At 45.4% G+C, this 17,258-nt stretch overlaps 1 long non-coding RNA gene across 1 annotated transcript; it reads left to right on the top strand.

Moving 5' to 3' along the window:
- Positions 1-3,955: 3,955 nt before the first annotated feature.
- Positions 3,956-16,028, top strand: LOC103238086 (uncharacterized). Its single transcript, XR_499073.3, has 4 exons — positions 3,956-8,533; positions 8,928-9,051; positions 13,319-14,281; positions 14,995-16,028. It is a non-coding gene; the product is annotated as an uncharacterized lncRNA (long non-coding RNA).
- The last annotated feature ends 1,230 nt before the right edge of the window (positions 16,029-17,258 follow it).

Below are 17,258 nucleotides of genomic sequence, written 5' to 3'. Positions count from 1 at the left end.
CCCGGCTACTTGGGAGGCTGAGGTGGGAGGATTGCTTGAGCCTAGGAGTTTGAGGCTGCAGTGAGCTATGATCGCACCACTGCACTCCAGTCTGTGTAACAGAGCATAACCATTTCTCAAAAAAAGGAAGGAGAAAGAGAGCTGGCATTGCTGCACTTGAGGTGAGTAGCAAGTCAACATGGGGTTGTGTCATCTTTTGCAAAGTCACTCAAGAACACCTAGAACCTCCATGCATTTAGCAATTCCCTTGTGTCACACCTTTTACCTACAGTATCTTCAAATTTCATTGAACGTTTGGACGTTTGTCCCTTCCAAATCTCACACTAAAAGCTTATCCCCAGTGCTGGACGTGGGGCCTGGTTGGGGGTGATTGGATCATAGGGGTGGACTCCTCATGAATGGCTTAGCACTATCCCCTTGGTGATGAGGGAGTTTTTATGAGATCTGGTTATTTCAAAGGGTGTGACACCTCTCCCCTCCTCTTGCTTCCTCTCTCGTCATGTGACGTTTCTGCTCCCCATTAGCCTTCCACCATGACTGTAAACTTCCCGAGGCCCTCTCCAGAAGCAGATGCCAGCACCACACTTCTTGTACTGTCTGCAAAGCTGTGGGCCAATTAAACCTCTTTTCTTTATAATCTACTCAGGCTCCAGTATTTCTTTATAGCAGTATAAAAAACAGCCTAACACACTTATGATCATCTGCATTTCACAGTTGAAAACACTGAGGCTCAGAGAGATCCCCCAGCTAATAAATGTTGCATCCCAGGAGCAAATATAGTTACTCTGGCTCCAAAGCCTGCATTCTTTCCACTACCGCATGCTGCTCTGAAGGACGGAGTCTTAGGGGAGAACTATGTTTAGGAGATGAAAGACAAAAGCTCCTTGGACAGAAGAACCATCAGAGGGTGTGATGTTATGGAGGCCAAGAGAAGAAAGAGTTTCAAGATGGTGGAACCGGAAACAGTGCCAGATGTTGCCAAGAGAATAAGGAAAATGAGAACTGGGAAGATACTGCTAGATTTGGGGAGCAGATGATTATTAGCAGTTGTGGACCATTTAAGGGGGCTGTGCTGGTGAAAATAAAGGTGTCTGCATAGAAGCACGACCTCACTTTCTCATGTCCCCAGAATGGTACTCCTGCAGAGAAACTCCTACAGGGTCAACTCAGCCAGTGTCTGACAGTCACTGCATGTGGCTGATTGGGGAGTAAAATTCACATCCCTCAGGCTCAAGCAGGTAACAACTTAAGTGGGGACACTAGCTTTCAAATATGAAGACAACCAGAGAACACACATGGTAAAGGGAATGTGTGCCCCGACATTCCTCCCACTGCCTCAACTTCTGCCAACTTCTAGATGGGTAGGAACTGAGCTCCTGAGAGCAAGCTGGGCCAGCCATCTGTGCAGCATCTGTGCGTGACAGCGGCAGAGGCCATGGCAGCACACTGATCTCTCAGAGAGCGTATGCGGCTGGAGAACTCTAAGTGGCTTCAGCAGTTAGGGGATAGGCAGGAAAAAAGTGAGCCCCTAATGGACTCTGAGCAGAAATGGCCAGAGAGAAAGACAGAAAGCCAAGACTATAGGAAGGGAAGAAGTTAGTAGCTGATTGAGCCCAAGTGAGGTTCTTCTTCGTTCTCTTCTCCCATTCAACTACTCTTCTCTCCTTTTTTTTTTTTAGAGATGGCGTCTTGCTCTGTAACCCAGGTTGGAGTGTCACTATCACGACTCACTGTGGTCTTGAATTCCTGTGCTCAAGCACTCCTCCCATCTCAACTTCCCAAGTAGCTGGAATTACAAGCATGAACCACCGCACCTCGCCTCCTCTTCCTCTCTTAACAACCCATCTCACTCCTCTCTTACCTCAGTGGCTCACTTGTTTTTTTAAGAGACAGAGTCTCCTTCCATCACCCAGGCTGGAGTGCAGTGGCGCGATCTCAGCTCACTGCAACCTCTGCCTCCTGGGTTCAAGCGATTCTCCTGCCTCAACCTCCCGAGTAGCTGGGACTACAGGGCCTGCCACCATGCTCGGCTAATTTTTATATATTTAGTAAACATGGGGTTTCACCACGTTGGCCAGGCTGGTCTCGAACTCCTGACCTCAGGTGATCCACCCGAATGGTTCACTTCTTCTTTCTCATTCCCCCCAGCCACAAATCCAGCCCTATATCCTCTTTCTGCTTCATTTTCTAAAATGCCCAGGCCAGCAAGTGTCATCCATGTGAGGGAACTAAGTCACCAGCCTCTTCCTTCCCATTCTGCTTCTGCCGTCATCCTGCATCCTCTCACCTCCTGCTTCTCAGAAGACACACAGAATTTCTCTGCTGGACCAACCTCAGGCTTGGGTGCCCCCTGCCAAAAACACCTTTAGCTGCCACAGTGTCTGAAATGCCAGCAGTGTCATCAATTCCTTTGGTTTCTGTCTTAAAATGTTAATATGCCTGGAAAAAATAAAAAATCTTGTTTCTAACATTCTGAATAATTGTTGAGAAGACCAACTACCTTTTTGCTGTGCCTTGGGAGCCTTGGCCAGCTGGGGTTGGAATCAAGAGATGGTTTAAGGAACAGGGGGAGAAAGTGGAGGGACTGATGCAAAACTTAACCCATTATGCAATTTTGTCCTGGAGTAACCTCACCCTTTGGCTTGGCTTTGGGGAAAGGAGTAGTAATTCCTCTGTGGCTGAAGCTGTAGGTGTTCCAGCTGTGTCCCCTTGGCTTCCCTTAGTATTTACCTGCAGACATTTTTCAAACAACAGTGGGGACAGTCAGAAGATCAGGAGTGGTGATGCCCCGCAGAAACTAATGCAGGACAATCCTGAGATGTGTTCTCATGGTCTCTTAGAGCACCCCAGCAACAACCCATTCAAGAATGCACCTTTTATTGCTCACCACTCAGAGTGCCTTCTGGATCACCTCTGAAAAATACGACTCATGCTCACATTCTTGTTTCACATTTTGTTTCAAGGGGAATCCAAACTCAGACACTGTATATAAGGGACCTTTCCCTTTGATTCCCACTACTCAGAGGGGAGAAAATAAAGCCCACTGGCTCCTGAAAAATCCACAGACCCAGATTACAGGAATGTGCATTGAAAGTTTAAATGCACATACCCTTAGACCCAGAATTCTAGAAGTTTACCTAAGAAAATTAGCAGACCGGATGTGCAAAACTTTCTAAGGATGCATATCATCACATAGAAGGGTAATATTGGGAAGCCACTTAATGTCCAGCAATACCAAATAGGTTAATAAATCATGGTATATCCCGTGTTGCCATTAGAAATGATGATATAAGCAGGGGCGGTGGCTCACGCGTGTAATCCCAGCACTTTGGTAAGCCGAGGTAGGTGGATCACCTGAGGTCTGGAGTTCAAGACCAGCCTGACCAACATGGAGAAATCCCATCTCTACTAAAAATACGAAATTAGCCGGGCATAGTGGCGTATGCTCGTAATCCCAGAAAGAAAAAAGAGAAAGAAAAAAAAATGATGATATATATTTTCAGCCAGCTTTGCATGTCTGTGGTGCTTATATAAATATACCTACATACATATAGCTACAGGTGCACATGAAGAATCTGGAAGGATGACAACAAAATGTTAACAATGGTTATGTCTAGGAAGAAGGATTGGGGGTTGTGGATCACTTTCCTTTTCTTTACACCTTTCTGAATTGGATATATACATAACTTGTGACTTTAAAATTTTTGAGACTTGAAAAAAAATTGTAATAGAAATCAATGACCTCAGCGCGAGAGAACTGAATTCCATAGTTCAGACTCGTTCCCCAACAGGAGCTATTGGTCTCACCACCAAGGGGAGGTTGGAACAGACCCACAGAAGGGAACTGTCCCACTTAGCCAGGCCAGTACTGGGCAGTGGCTGTTCTAAGCAAGTTAGCAAACACATCTGCCAACTGGCAGCCATCGGAGAGCATGTCATGTCACGTGTCCAGCATGTGTGGCCATCTGACTCAGAGGCAACACGCACAGCTCTGGCGCCATGCTCGGAGTCGCGGGTTGGGATCAGCTGTGCCTCCCCATCCCCACCCGCTGCAGATCACCTCCCCTTACCCTGCCTGCAGTCCCAGCTGGCGCGTGGAAGGTGCCTTTCCAATTTGCTCCACATTCGGGAGTTTCTTATTCCCACGGGAAGAACTCGTTGCCATGGGGATGTGCGCCTCCCAACCCTGAAGCCTGCCCTGGAGACAAAATCCTTCTCTGTGCAGCCCTGCCGGGGCTCCCAGGCTGAGCCAGGGGATTCCGGGGGTCCACCTAGCCCTCTGGGATAAGGAGCTTTAGTCTCCCCATTCTTTGGGCTTCTGGGGTGGGGACAGTGGGAGGATTAATTATGGACGCAAGGTCACAGGGAAAGGGAAAGGGAAAAATGAGAAAGATTTTATTTAAAGCCCCTGGTCATTCTTGCCTTTCCGCCCGCCCACCACGACCCCTCAGCCAGATGCCGTCTCCAGTTCGGGAGCGTTGCATGGGGACGCCAGGCACTCTGATTTTCCTAAACAACTTCCAAGAACCCCAGAACATTTCTTCAAGTGTCTGGAACTAAGCTTTAACCTCGCCTGCTTCATCAGCCTGGGACGGAAAAGACGGGAGGGGCGAAGAAGAAGCGGGGAACGTAGAGCCCGGGCCCAGGACGTTCGGCGTAAGTGATCCAGGCTTCCAGTGCCCCGGGCGCACCCCGCGGAGAGGCGTCGGGGAGTCGGGGACGTGCGGGAGGCGACCACCCGGCCAACCCCGGGGGATGAGCAGCAAGGCTGGCCACGCATGGCAGGACACTGGGCGCAGAGACCAGCCCAGGGAAGCGGGGGGATGGGGGCAGGCGGCCACGTGCAACCCCTGGCAGGTGGGAGCCTCCCAGGCGCCAGCTCGGAGAGGGCCACGCCCCTTCGCGAGTCCCAGGGCTCGGCCTCCTGACTGCTCAGGGGGCCACTCCCCTTCCGGATTCCCCGCGCTAGGCCTCCGGACAGCTCAGGGGCCACGCCCCTTCTCGAGGTCTCCGCGCTGGGCCTCGGGACGGCTCAGGGCTCCCTCCGCCCGTCCTCAAGCCCCACGAGTCTCCCTGCGTACCTCCCTCCCGGTGCGGCACTGGATTCCCAGACCTCAGCACCCACCGCATCTCCTGTTACACGCCCCAGGGTGGTTGCCCGGGGAAAACCTCCAAGCGTTTCACTGGCTCGCCTGGAAACGCTTTCATCTTTGCTCCATCAGCAGCAGCTCTTTGATTAATTGAGTTCTCCTGGCTTTAGAGCCTCCCACTATGATCATGCTACAAATTCCCGAGGCCAGCACCCGAGGCCTGCTGGCTCCGATCTGGGCCACGTGTAAACCCAGGTGCGCCCCGTGAGTCTCACGCCCTCCTCCTGTTGCCTCCCCATCCCTCTGGCCTTCGGGACTTGGGGTTGCAATGAATCTTAGATTTTTTCCAAGAGTCTTCTATTCCTCCAGCGTCTCCGTGCACCCGCCTGCTCCAACACCTGACATTTTCCTTCAACTCCACCCTCCCCTCCCCGAGTCCACAGACACATGCACACCCACACGCCTCTTCCCTTCCGCTCCACCGTCAGTCAGTGGCAGAGTCAGTCCATCCAATAGGCAGGAGCCCAAACGACTGTCCACAGACAGCTGTCCTCTCGCCCACGAGAGTGGGGCTGCATGCAGCAGCAGGCCCAGGAGGAAACCGTGCTTTGATAGCCCCAGGCATCGTATTTCATCGTATTTCACAAGTGAGCCAAATGGAGAAGGGATTAGCTGTTTCACCCAATAAGCCCACATCTGTAGTTACATTCTGACTGGGATAAAATTACCCTGGTTATTAATCCTTCTGCTTTAGAGCATAAGCTGATCACCAGCTGGGGTCGGGAAAAAATTCCACCCCAACTCCTTCCAATCTGCTCCCCCATCCTCAGCTGCCCCATTTCCTGTGGTCTATTCTTGCACAGTTAAGTCTACAAGCTAGGTTGAAGGCCACCAACTGAGACACCTGTCCCGAGACAGGACCATTCTAATCTGCCCTGAAAAGGACATCCCATTGATCATGTAAGTATGTATTGAGAATCTACGGTGGGCAAGACATTGGTCTTCGCTGTGGGAGATACAAAAACCATTCAGGCATGGCCCTTGCCTTCTTCATGCCAAGAAAAGCTGAAGTGTGTGGTCAGAAATTGCATGTGGTTTCTGGGACTTCCTGCCCTGAGGCACTCTGGGTGTATCAGATGGCTTCAGGAAACAGTTTGGATACAGGCAGTATTTTCATGCCCATTGCCATTCCCTTCTGCCTCAAGTGTATGTGGGTTCTCCCTGCGGTCAGCTGGCAGGCCAAGCCAGGGTAGCTTTATTTCTGTCTCTGACCCTTTCTCTTCAGACTCCAAATCTGCAGGTGCTGGAGACTTTGAAGGAGTCTCCATTTCCCTTGGTAGAAACAAAAGGTAGGAACAAGCAGGTGGAAAGCCAGGGTTGCTCCTTCCAGCCAGTGGGTCTGGGGCTGCAGCACACAAGGTTGACATCCCGAGAGGTCATTTTCCTCGGTCACTTCAGACCTGGCATTGGGTGGACAGACCACATGATTCAGCATCCAACTTGGGCATCTCTCAATAACAGAAAGAGGTGCCATTGATAATTTCATGGAACTTTCCTGAGCACACCAGGGCGTGCTCATTCTGCCTGAGGGGTCATCTCCCTTGGGCATCATAAGAGGCACCACTGAGACACAACAACTTTTTTCACCGTTTCCTGATTGCTTCCCAAGCTCTCTGTCCTCTTCCCTGTGCTAGTCATCTCACAGTCTCCTTCTGCAGGTAGATCCTCCCTACTTCAGCCCTTCCTCCCACCTCAGCTGCTTTGCTCCCACTGCCATGCCCAAAACACCTGTATTTCCACTCTCCAACCTTGGATCAACCCAACTATGTTTTCACGCTACTATGTCCAGGATGCTGGGTGATACTAGAGATAGCCATCAATAACATTCATTACGTGAATAAGTCTGGGTTGATCCTGTGACACAGTTACGCCTTCTACCCTCTGCTGCTTCTCAACATTGCCCAGTCCTTATGTTGGTGTTCTCATTTCATATGATAGAGTTCCAAACCTTTTGTAGCCCGAATCATCATCTATCCTCTAATTCTTGGGAGATCCTAACTTCACCAATAGCAACAACAACCAAAACCAACCAAACAAACAAAAAAAATACTTAAGATATGAACCTCTCAGATTTCCTGAACTCTCCACCTCCAGACTAAATTTGTGGATGGATACCTATCTGTTGACCATACCCTTCCTCTTCAATGAAAACTGCCTCTCCTTCCACTCCATTTGTGAGGCATCCATGGATGCTGACATGTGCTTACATAGGACCTCCTGTCCACAGCCAGAATTAGCCAGAATTCATTGACCCATGATTGGGCTCCTAAAATACTCAAGATGAGAGAAATGTTACTTTTCTTTACTATAGTAATGATTTTACTATCAAATGCATCCCACAGCCTTATGTAGTAAACATCAAATATGCACAATAAAATTTATTTGAAAAAATAAAGCTGGAAAATTGAAAGTAATGAATGTTCAGTTAAAATCTACAAACAAGCAAATAAATACATATTCAAGATGGACCAGTGACAGCCTTTCTCTAGAATTTTTGATTTGAGGCCAAGAAGGTTGGTGCAGCCTTTCTCCCATGGCTGTACCTGTGAAGATAAACATTTGGGAATTGATGGCAGCCTTGTTTCTCCACCAGGCTGAAGAAACTAGGACCTGCGGGGTCTGAGATTGGAGTGAAACAGATGTGAAGAGAAAAGTCCTGGGTCCAGGTAGTCCTGGGGCCCAGCCATGCTCTTGTTTTGTTGTTGTTGTTTGTTTGTTTGTTTGTTTGTGTTTGTGTGTGTGTGTGTGTGTTTGCTTTTAATAGAATTTCCCTCCTCCTGCCTGTGGCTAATTCCTTCTGCACCTTTGGTTCAGCCCCACCTGGCGACCCTTGTTCCATCACTTCCACCACTTCTCTAGAATCTTCAGTCATTTCAGTGACACATATGCTCATCTTCCTGCCCAAAAACTGAATAAGCAAAGACTTTCTTTCATCTCTGTCCCTCTTCAACTTCTGCCCTTCCCTTCTACTCACTATCCCTATTTTCTCACCTCCTACTTCATGCCAAGTCTGCTGCTGCTATCTTGCTCCGTTTCTTCTTCCCATTTTCTTGATGCTGCTCTCCTGACAGGCAGTGCCTTGCAGAGTACGTCCAATTTCTCATGTTTATGTTGCTTGTCTGCAGCATCTGGTATCAGTAACCACCTCCTCTTTCTCAAAACTCCCACCATGCTTGATGGTTTTCCTGTGATTCTTGACCTGATGCAGAAAAGCTTGACCTGCAGAAGCTGTCCTAGAAGCAGTCAGGATCTAAAGCTCTAGACTTTTCCAACCTGCCTCTCATTGCCATAAAAATGCAACTGACCTGTGTCTCCTCACCTGGTGCACCACTAAGGGATGGCTGACTGATCTAATGAGATTACTGGAACTAAGGCATTCACAGGTGAGTTATTTTGATATTTTAATAATAGCTCTCAAGACTTAGCTCAGTGTCTCTCAAAGTTGGATTACAGTGGAAGGGAGTGGTGGGGAGCAGGTATAGGCTGGAAGAAAGGGTTGGAAATATATTGTTGAGGGTCTAATAGTTTTTGAGACGTTTAATTTTTGTATTTTCACTTTAATGTTAATCAGTACTTGATCATGCATTTTAGTTTGCCATTCCACTGGCACCCAAGTAGTCACCAACTTTTGGTGCAGTATTTCAAAAGTGGGGTATAATCTCAAAGATTCAGATAATTTTTTCTTCTAACATGAATCACTTTGTTCCTCAAATTGGGAAGTACTAACTTAAGAAATAGGCATTGTAGGAATGTGAGTGTTGTTTATGTATCTGGCAGCACCAAGAGGAGAGACTCAGAAACGTAAGACCTAAGTCCTGCCCTCAAAAACCCACAGGCTCATTGGAAAAACAGCACAGGAACACTTAAGAAATGAAATTCAAGCATGAAGTAACAACGTGAGGTATGTCACAAAGTGGTATGTTATTAGTATTATTATTACTATTATTATTTTATGATACAGAATCTCACACTGTCGCCTAGGCTGGAGTGCAATGGCATGATCTCGACTCACTGCAACCTCCACCTCCCAGGTTCAAGTGATTCTCTGGCCTCAGCCTCCTGAGTAGCTGGGATTACAGTTGCCCACCACCACGCCCAGCTAATTTTTGTATTTTTAGTAGAGACGGGGTTCCACCACGTTGGTCAGGCTGGTCTCGAACTCCTGACCTGGTGATCCACCCACCTTGGCCTCCCAAAGTGCTGGGATTACAGGTGTGAGCCACCACGCCCAGCCATTGGTGTGTTATTAAGAGATGTGTACACTACTTTCTCCAGGAGATCACAAAGCTTTCCCTGTAGGAGTAATCAATGGAGGCATCCTTGTTGGGGAAGGGTCTTGGTGGTGGATGCTGGTCTGGAAATTGATCAAGGCCTTAAGTAAAAGTTAGAAGGTATATTTCCAGAGTAGAAAAAGAGAGAGACAGAAAGAGAGATTCTAGGCATGAAGAAAGTCCAAGAGTTCACAAAGTCTTGAGCTTGGGATAGAAATCAGACTGGACCAAGTGGAGAGTTATAGGGGACAATGCTCATTTAACAAAATATTTTGTTTATATTACGTGATGTTTTAAAAACGTATCAAGAAAACACTATGGGCAAAATCAGAACACAGTTGGACTCCCTTACATTTTGGGTTTTTTTTTTTCCTTTTTTCAATTGATACACATATTTGTACATATTTATGAAGTATACATGATATTTTGTTACATGCATGGAATATGGAATGATCAAGTCAGGGTATTTAGGGTAGACATTACCTCAAGTATTTATCATTTTTATGTGCTGGGAACATTTCAAGTCCTCTCTTCTGGCTATTTTGAAATGTACAATACATTGTTACCGACTGTAGTCACCCCACTGTGGTATAGAACATTAGAACTTATTCCTCCTATCTAACTATATGTACCCATCAACTAAGCTCTCTTAATCCCCTTCCCCACCAGCATACCTTCCCAGCATCTGGTATCTATCGTTCTCCTCTCTACCTCCATAAGATCAACTTTTTTTAGCTTCCATATATGAGTGAGAACGTGCAATATTTGTCTTTCTCTAACAGGTTTATTTCACTTAACATAATGACTTCCAGTTCCATCCATGTTGCTACAAATGATATGATTTTATTCCTTTTTTATGGCCAAATAGTATTCTATTTGTGTGTTTATATCACAGTTTTAATCCATTTGTCCATTGGTGGACACTTAGGTTGATCCCCTCTGTTTGCTACTGTGAATAATGCTGTCATAAACTGAGAGCACGGGTATGCCTGTGATGCACTGAATTCTTTCTTTTAGATAAATACCCCATAGTGGGATTGCTGGGTCACATGGTAGTTCTATTGTTAATTTTTTGAGAAATCTACATACTGTTTTCCATAATAGCTGTACTAATTTACATTCTCACCAACAGATCCTTGCCAGCATCTGTTACTGTTTTTTGGTTTTTTTGTTTTGTTTTGTTTTGTTTTTGTCTTTTTAATAGTAGCCATTCTAACAGGGGTAAGAAAATGTCTCATTGTGGATTTCAATTTGCATTTCCCTGATGATTAGTGATGTTCAGCATTTTTCATATACCTGTTGGCCATTTGTATGTCTTCTTCTGAGAAATGTCTATTCATGTCCTTTGCTCACTTTTTAATGGGATTATATGGGTTTTTTTTTTTCAACTGTTGGGTTGTTTGAGTTCCTCGTACATTCTGGATATTAGTCCTTTGTCGCATTAATAGTTTGCAAATATTTTCTCCAGTTCACCAGGCTGTCTCTTCACACTGTTGATTTGCTGTGCAGATGCAGAAGCTATTTAGTTCAACATAGTCCCATTTGTCTAGTGTCATTTTTGTTGATTGTGCTTTTGATGCTCTTTTATATTTATGGAGGATAGAGGTGAGACATCATAATCATATCAGTGTTAAGGACATTGAAAGGTTGAATGCAGATCTTTAGTAGCAGATAAAGCTGGGACCATATTTTGGAAGACTTGAATTCCAAGTGAAGCAGTTGAACTTCCATATCTTGATGTGCAAAGGGCTTCGAGGACAATGACTACCTCAAGTTCTCTGGGTCTCCAGAGAAAAATATTTCTCATTTTACATACCTAGTCTAATACTTGATTTCGTATCTTTTACTGCATAGTGTACATTTTAAAAACTACACATGTGAGAGTTTTCTGGTGGTAGAAATTATGCCTGTTTGTTTCATTACTATTGTTAATTGGTATTAGTTGGAAGAGATTATGTCCCTTTAAGTGCAAATCCTCCCTTGCAGAATAAATCCTAAGACAACTGGTGATGTTTATTGCTTCTATTAGCTTGATAATCTTAAAACAATCTTGATGCCATTTACACAACTTTTTCATTCCTCCATGTTACCGGAACATTACTTAGCCATTATGGGTTGTTACATTGTGCTTAGGATAGTGAAGATCTGACAACATGGTGTCCTGAGTCACACATATCTGTGAAATGAGTGAATACATGAATAATTAGGAAGGATACATGATAGGTAAAGATATCCCAAGATTGGCATTGAGAGGGAGGTTGAAATAGATGATTGCTTAGCTCTATTCCAGTTCTAAGAATTTTCCTTGCATTGGGGAAGGCAGGGAAGAGGCCACTCAATTCTCTAATGGCAGTCTCTCAAAAGAGACCTGCTTTATCCCCTTTCCCTAGAGTTTTCTTAAAAAGATACCACCACCCTTGTTAGTAGTATATTTCAGTTTCTCCAAGCTTCAGAGAAAAATTTTCTTTCTAATAGCCAACTCAACTCCCTAAAACCACAGTTTAAGCCCATCCTGTCTACCTGCTTCTTCAATGACAACAATTCCTCTCAGGGTCATGGTAAGACTACAGATGCTCTTCCACTTACAGTGGGTCACCTCATGATAAACCCATCACAAGTTGAAAACACTCTAAGTAGAAGATGCATTTAGTACATCTAGCCTACTGAACATCATAGCTTAGCCTAGCCTATCTTAAACATGCTCAGAACACTTCCATTAGCCCACAGTTGGGCAAAGTCATGTAACACAAAGCTTATTTTATAAGAAAGTGTTGAATATCTCCTATAATTTATTGAATACAGTACATTGTAGAACACAGTATTGGTCATTTACCCTAACGATCGCATGGCTAACTGGGAACTGTGCTTGCCGCCACTGCCCAGCATCAAGAGAGGGTACCGTGCCACATATTGCTAGCCTGGGAAAAGATGAAAAGTCAAAATTTAAAGTACAATTTCTACTGAATGCATATTGTTTTTGCACCATTGTAATGTCAAAAAATGTAAGTCAGGACTGTCTGTATTGCTAAAGCCAGCCTAAGATTAAAATCCATAGAAGGACTTAATGGGGAGGAAGGGGAGGCATTTATAGAAAAGCCATTCAAGGTGATGTGGTTCTGCAGGAGGCTGAAGAGCCCCAGGGATTCACTAAGAAAGAGTAATCGCATTGAGCACCGCAGATCGCCAGGCTGGCGTCACAGCCCAGAGCATGGCCCGAATGAAGGTGGATTGCTTTGGTTATCTGGGCATCTTGATGAATGGGTACTGCACACACTCGGAGGGAGATGGGAGGAAATGAGCCAGAGATTAATCACTTATGGCATCAATGAATGGAGAGTGTTTAGAGTCTGTGGTAGCCAGAGGGACAACAGCAGAGAGGAACCTAGAGTAATCAGGCCACCATTAGGAAAAAAAGTGGGCAAATGTAACACCGAGAACCATCTTTGTTAGGCTGATTTGCATAAGGGTAGTGACAATTGAAGCGGCCCAGGTAGGGAAGAACAGTGGAGTTCAGTCCTGGGAAGTACCAAGGCTAGAGTATGGTCAAGGTCTGGGAGCCCCAAAGGTAACCCCAAACCAGAGAAGGAGGGTCTCAGAAGCAAAAAGAGGAAGATGCCAAAAATAGGGTAAGAACAGGAAATGAGAATGAATACAAGCAGGCTCCTGGGGGCTTCTAGAAGATAAAGCAGTGTGCAATCCCCAGCGTTTCCCAGAATTTCAACAACTGCTCATTATTAGTGGGATCTCAGTTCTTCTCTGCCCCAAAATTAGCAGGGGATGGAAGGAAAGGAAGGAAGGAAGAAGGGAAGGAAGGAAGGAGGAAAGGGAGGGAGGGCCTTAAGTAAGGGCTATGAGAAGACTCACATAATTTCGTTTAAAAACCATTTGTCTTAACAGAAATGTACCTGACCCGTGGATCCACTTGAATTCTTTACCACCTGGTGTTGAGCCCTGTAAAGTGCTATGAAAACTAGCACAGCCTCACTTGGGACTGAAAGAAAATAAACCACAGGCAGGATTTTAAACGAACATAGAAAACACAGCACAAGCAATCCTAGCTGTTGGGGCTGCTGAATCCTGCAACCTTCAACTATGGCGTCGAGACAATGGGGCAGAGGGATGCTCATTTCCCAGGTTGCTGATTGTTGAGAAACGATTCTGTGAACTTCACATAAGCAGATTTTGTTCAGAATAATAACAACAAAAACATTGAGAAATGGAAGCGAAACATGAATAGGAAAATAATGGTTAGATGACCTCACAGGAATGCATACCCAATGGTATGGCTCACGTGCAGAGAAGCGGCACTCGATTTTGACTCTAAGTTACCTAGCAGCATAAGCAATGAGGAAAATAGTTGCCAGAGCCTTCCTGTCCACAGGACAAAAACAAACCCCTCATTCAGAGGAAGCACAGCTTTTTCAGACGCTGAAACCTTGTATATTTTTTTCTGGGCTAGTCTCCTTAAGAGCATCCTGCAGTGTTACAGTCAGGAAATTTCATGTTTATGTCTTTGGACTCCACGTTGGTGATTTCAGACCCATGGCAGCAGCAGCGGCAGCATTCCCGGAGAGAAAGGAACCCAGAGGTATCACTGACGCCCCGCTGGACGGAGGGGCTTCTGTGGCTGCTACCATTACTGCCGCTTCCTCAGAACCAAACCCCAGAATCAGAGGAGGAGCAGTGGCTTCCAAAACGAAATGCCACCTATGTGGTGCCACTGTGGGAGATCTTGTTCCTGACACGTAGCTTCAGCCACCCCATGGCCCAAGTCAACCCAACACACCCCGGGACAGGAAGGATCCGGTCACCTGGGAGAAAGCCCTGAATGAACCAAAGAATAACCAAGGGAAGAAACAGGTAGAAAATAACGAAACACCCCTGAGATATTAAAGATGTCAATTCAAGAAAAGCAGCCACTAAGGGTTGTAGCAAAATAAAGCAATAAGAGAATAGGACCTGGCAGCTCCTTTCTGGAAGGACGCTGGATGTATTTGCCTCCTTTGCTTCTGCCTTTGGGTAGAGAAATGCAGAAATGCAATCCCTCAGTGGCTGGTTAGCTGGTTAGATGGTGGCCCGATTTTCAGGGCTGCTGGACAGGCGTTAGTGTTCAGATTTTGACTTGGATTCAATTAACCTGGGCTGAACGTTTTACATACCCAGGACTGTCCTGGGTGAGCCACATGTGCCAGTTTAATAACTCGAAAATGGGCATTTTTTTTAAATTCTCATTTTAAAGTTTGGAAACAGGCTCAAAGAGGGAGGGGCCTGGGAAGTACACTGTTATTAACTGTTACATTGCCATGTCCCCTGCTGTTGCTGCTGCTGCTGCTACAGGATCATCCACTTTCTTCATTTCCCTGGTTGGTGGAGACAAATCTGGCTGTGGCTCCCTTTAATAGACCCCTTGTAATTCAAAGGAAAAAAGACTTGGCCATGCATAAACACACCTTTCAAAAGAAATATATGAAACTAGATCACTAGATCATGAAAATATCCTTAAATTACTGTACCATATTAAGTAACTGTCTCTCCTTCCCTCTTTCCTTTCCTTCTTTGCTCCTTCCTTCCAGCCCAGGTATCTGTGAAGGATTTACAGTAGATACAGTGTCCCCTGACCAGGCCATGAGGGATTCGAAGCTGAGAATTACACAGTCCCTGCTCTCAAGAACTCACACTCTGTTGAGGAGACAGAGAAGATATTGGGTGATTTCCACACACTTTGTGAAGTGCTGGCACAGGGGCTGGAGGGTCAAGGAGAAATATAGCAAACAGATGTGAGACAGGCCTGGGGAAGATGCTGTGGGAGTAACCACAGGCTAGGATGGAAGCCCCAAGAGTTTTGGCTGGTTCCAATATGGTGAGATTTTGTCTAGAGACATTGCATCAGAAAATGCATCAGACACTTTTGGCTGATGCAATTGGGTGTGTAGGTAAGGACCAAGGCATCTAGTGGAAAGAGGCCAGAGACCTTGCTAAACGTCTTACAATGCACAGGACTGCCCCCAACAACAAAGAATTATCCAGCTTGGAATGTCCAAAGTTGAGAACCCCTGCCCTGGAGTCGGGAGGAGCCCCTGAAAGTTCTAGGCAGGGCAGTGAAACAGTCAGGTGTATTTTCAGATGTCTTGTCAATATTAGAGAAATTAGGAAACTGCTGTTTCTTTCAAGTGGAATTTGTCTAAGGGATGGCTGTTGGAGCCAGTGAGCTGAGGGTCTGGAGGGTGAGAATTCCACCCTAAGGGGCGTGGTGCCATGGCAAGTCCTGAACCAGGCATCAGTAGTCCTGGCCTGACTTCAGCTCCTCCAGCCACAGGCTGGGTGACCATAGGCAGGCATGACAACTCCCTGAGCCTCCTTTTCATCATCTACAAAATAAAGCACAAGAATATATACTGTTCTGGCCTTATTCCTGTGTTACTGTGGTATCAAATACAATCGTATTAATGAAAGAGAGTGAAAAAATGTAGATGAAGGATATTATTGTACTGTAAAGAACATCTTTTAAACAATTATACAACAAATATAGGCTAATTATAGTGAAGTAGAAAATACAGTTAAGCAAAAAGAGAACAAAAAAGCTCACCCATTAGCCATCCCTTCACCATCCAGAAAAAAACACTGTTAACATTTAATTGTATATTTTTAGTTTTCCAGGCTTGTGTGTGTATGTGTATGTGTGTAATTTTTCATTTAAAAATCAGATTATGCTTTCCCCACAAATAGGCATTACAAATAGCATGTTACATCAGTAAAATGTTTCTATGCTATTATTTTGACACAGGGTGTCCTCTGTTGTTAGATTGTTGTGTCATTTTCAAATGTTCCACATTGGCAAACATTGCTTGGAGTTACATCTCCTTATGGGTTTTAATTCAATTAAAGTGAAAGATGTGGAGCTGAGAAATGCCTTAACAGTGGGGCACACAGCACAACCAGCACCCATACCTGACCCTGTGCCCTCACTGCTGCTGGTGGGAACTGTAGGAGTAAAGAGAATTTTCCCTCCCCTCTGAAGGTTTAATCTACTAAAATAAACAGACAATAGACAGATTAACAGAAAAAAGGCATACATATTTATTAATGTGCAGAAGCACAGGAGCTGTACAAAATATGAGTCTCGAGGGAAGGGTCAGATGGTTGAGGCTTAACTACCCTCTTCATAGGGAAGAGGGAAGAAAGGGCATGTAGGCAATTTTGAGGAATAGTAAATGATTTGTAAGGGAATTGAATGAGCCCAAAGAGCAGACAATGGCCTGGGACAGTGTTCCTCTGAGCTCTGGGGAGGTGGTGGGAAGGTGAGGGGCAGAAGTGCACTGTGAACAGAAGTTGTCTTATTATGCAGATGAAGTCTTCCAGGAGTTTCCCTCAGAAGAACAGATGAAATATCTATCTGGGTGTGATGACTTTAGGTATTTTCTCTTGTGGTCACTCTTTCCTGGTTATTTGATGAGATTTCTAGGGAGGGGATTTTGAGACAATTGTATTTCTTTTGGAAGAAGATTTTCTCATTCAGATAAGGGAACTTCCAGAGAGAGAGAGAGTCCCCTCCCTATGCTTAGGGGAGGAAGGTTAGAAAATCCTTGGCTCTGAGGTTTGAGTCTAAGGCCTTTTGATTTCCCTTAGTTCAAAGGGCTCTGTAGCCCAAAGCACCACAGTTTGGGGTATTGTTTTCTGAGCCCCATCAGAATATTTATGTGGGATCCTAGAGTACCAGGCAAACGAGGAGTAATAAATTCTTGCCACTTCTCCCTCTGAAGATTCAAGTCACTGAAATGTACTGACAATAGGCAGATTAACAGGGGAAAAAAAGGCATGCAAATTTATTAACTTGCAT

The sequence above is a fragment of the Chlorocebus sabaeus genome, chromosome 9 (assembly GCF_047675955.1).
Source record: "Chlorocebus sabaeus isolate Y175 chromosome 9, mChlSab1.0.hap1, whole genome shotgun sequence".
In the NCBI taxonomy this organism is placed as follows: Eukaryota; Metazoa; Chordata; class Mammalia; order Primates; family Cercopithecidae; genus Chlorocebus; species Chlorocebus sabaeus.
Note: the sequence above shows the minus strand (reverse complement) of the source record. Positions and strands in the feature narration are given on the sequence as shown.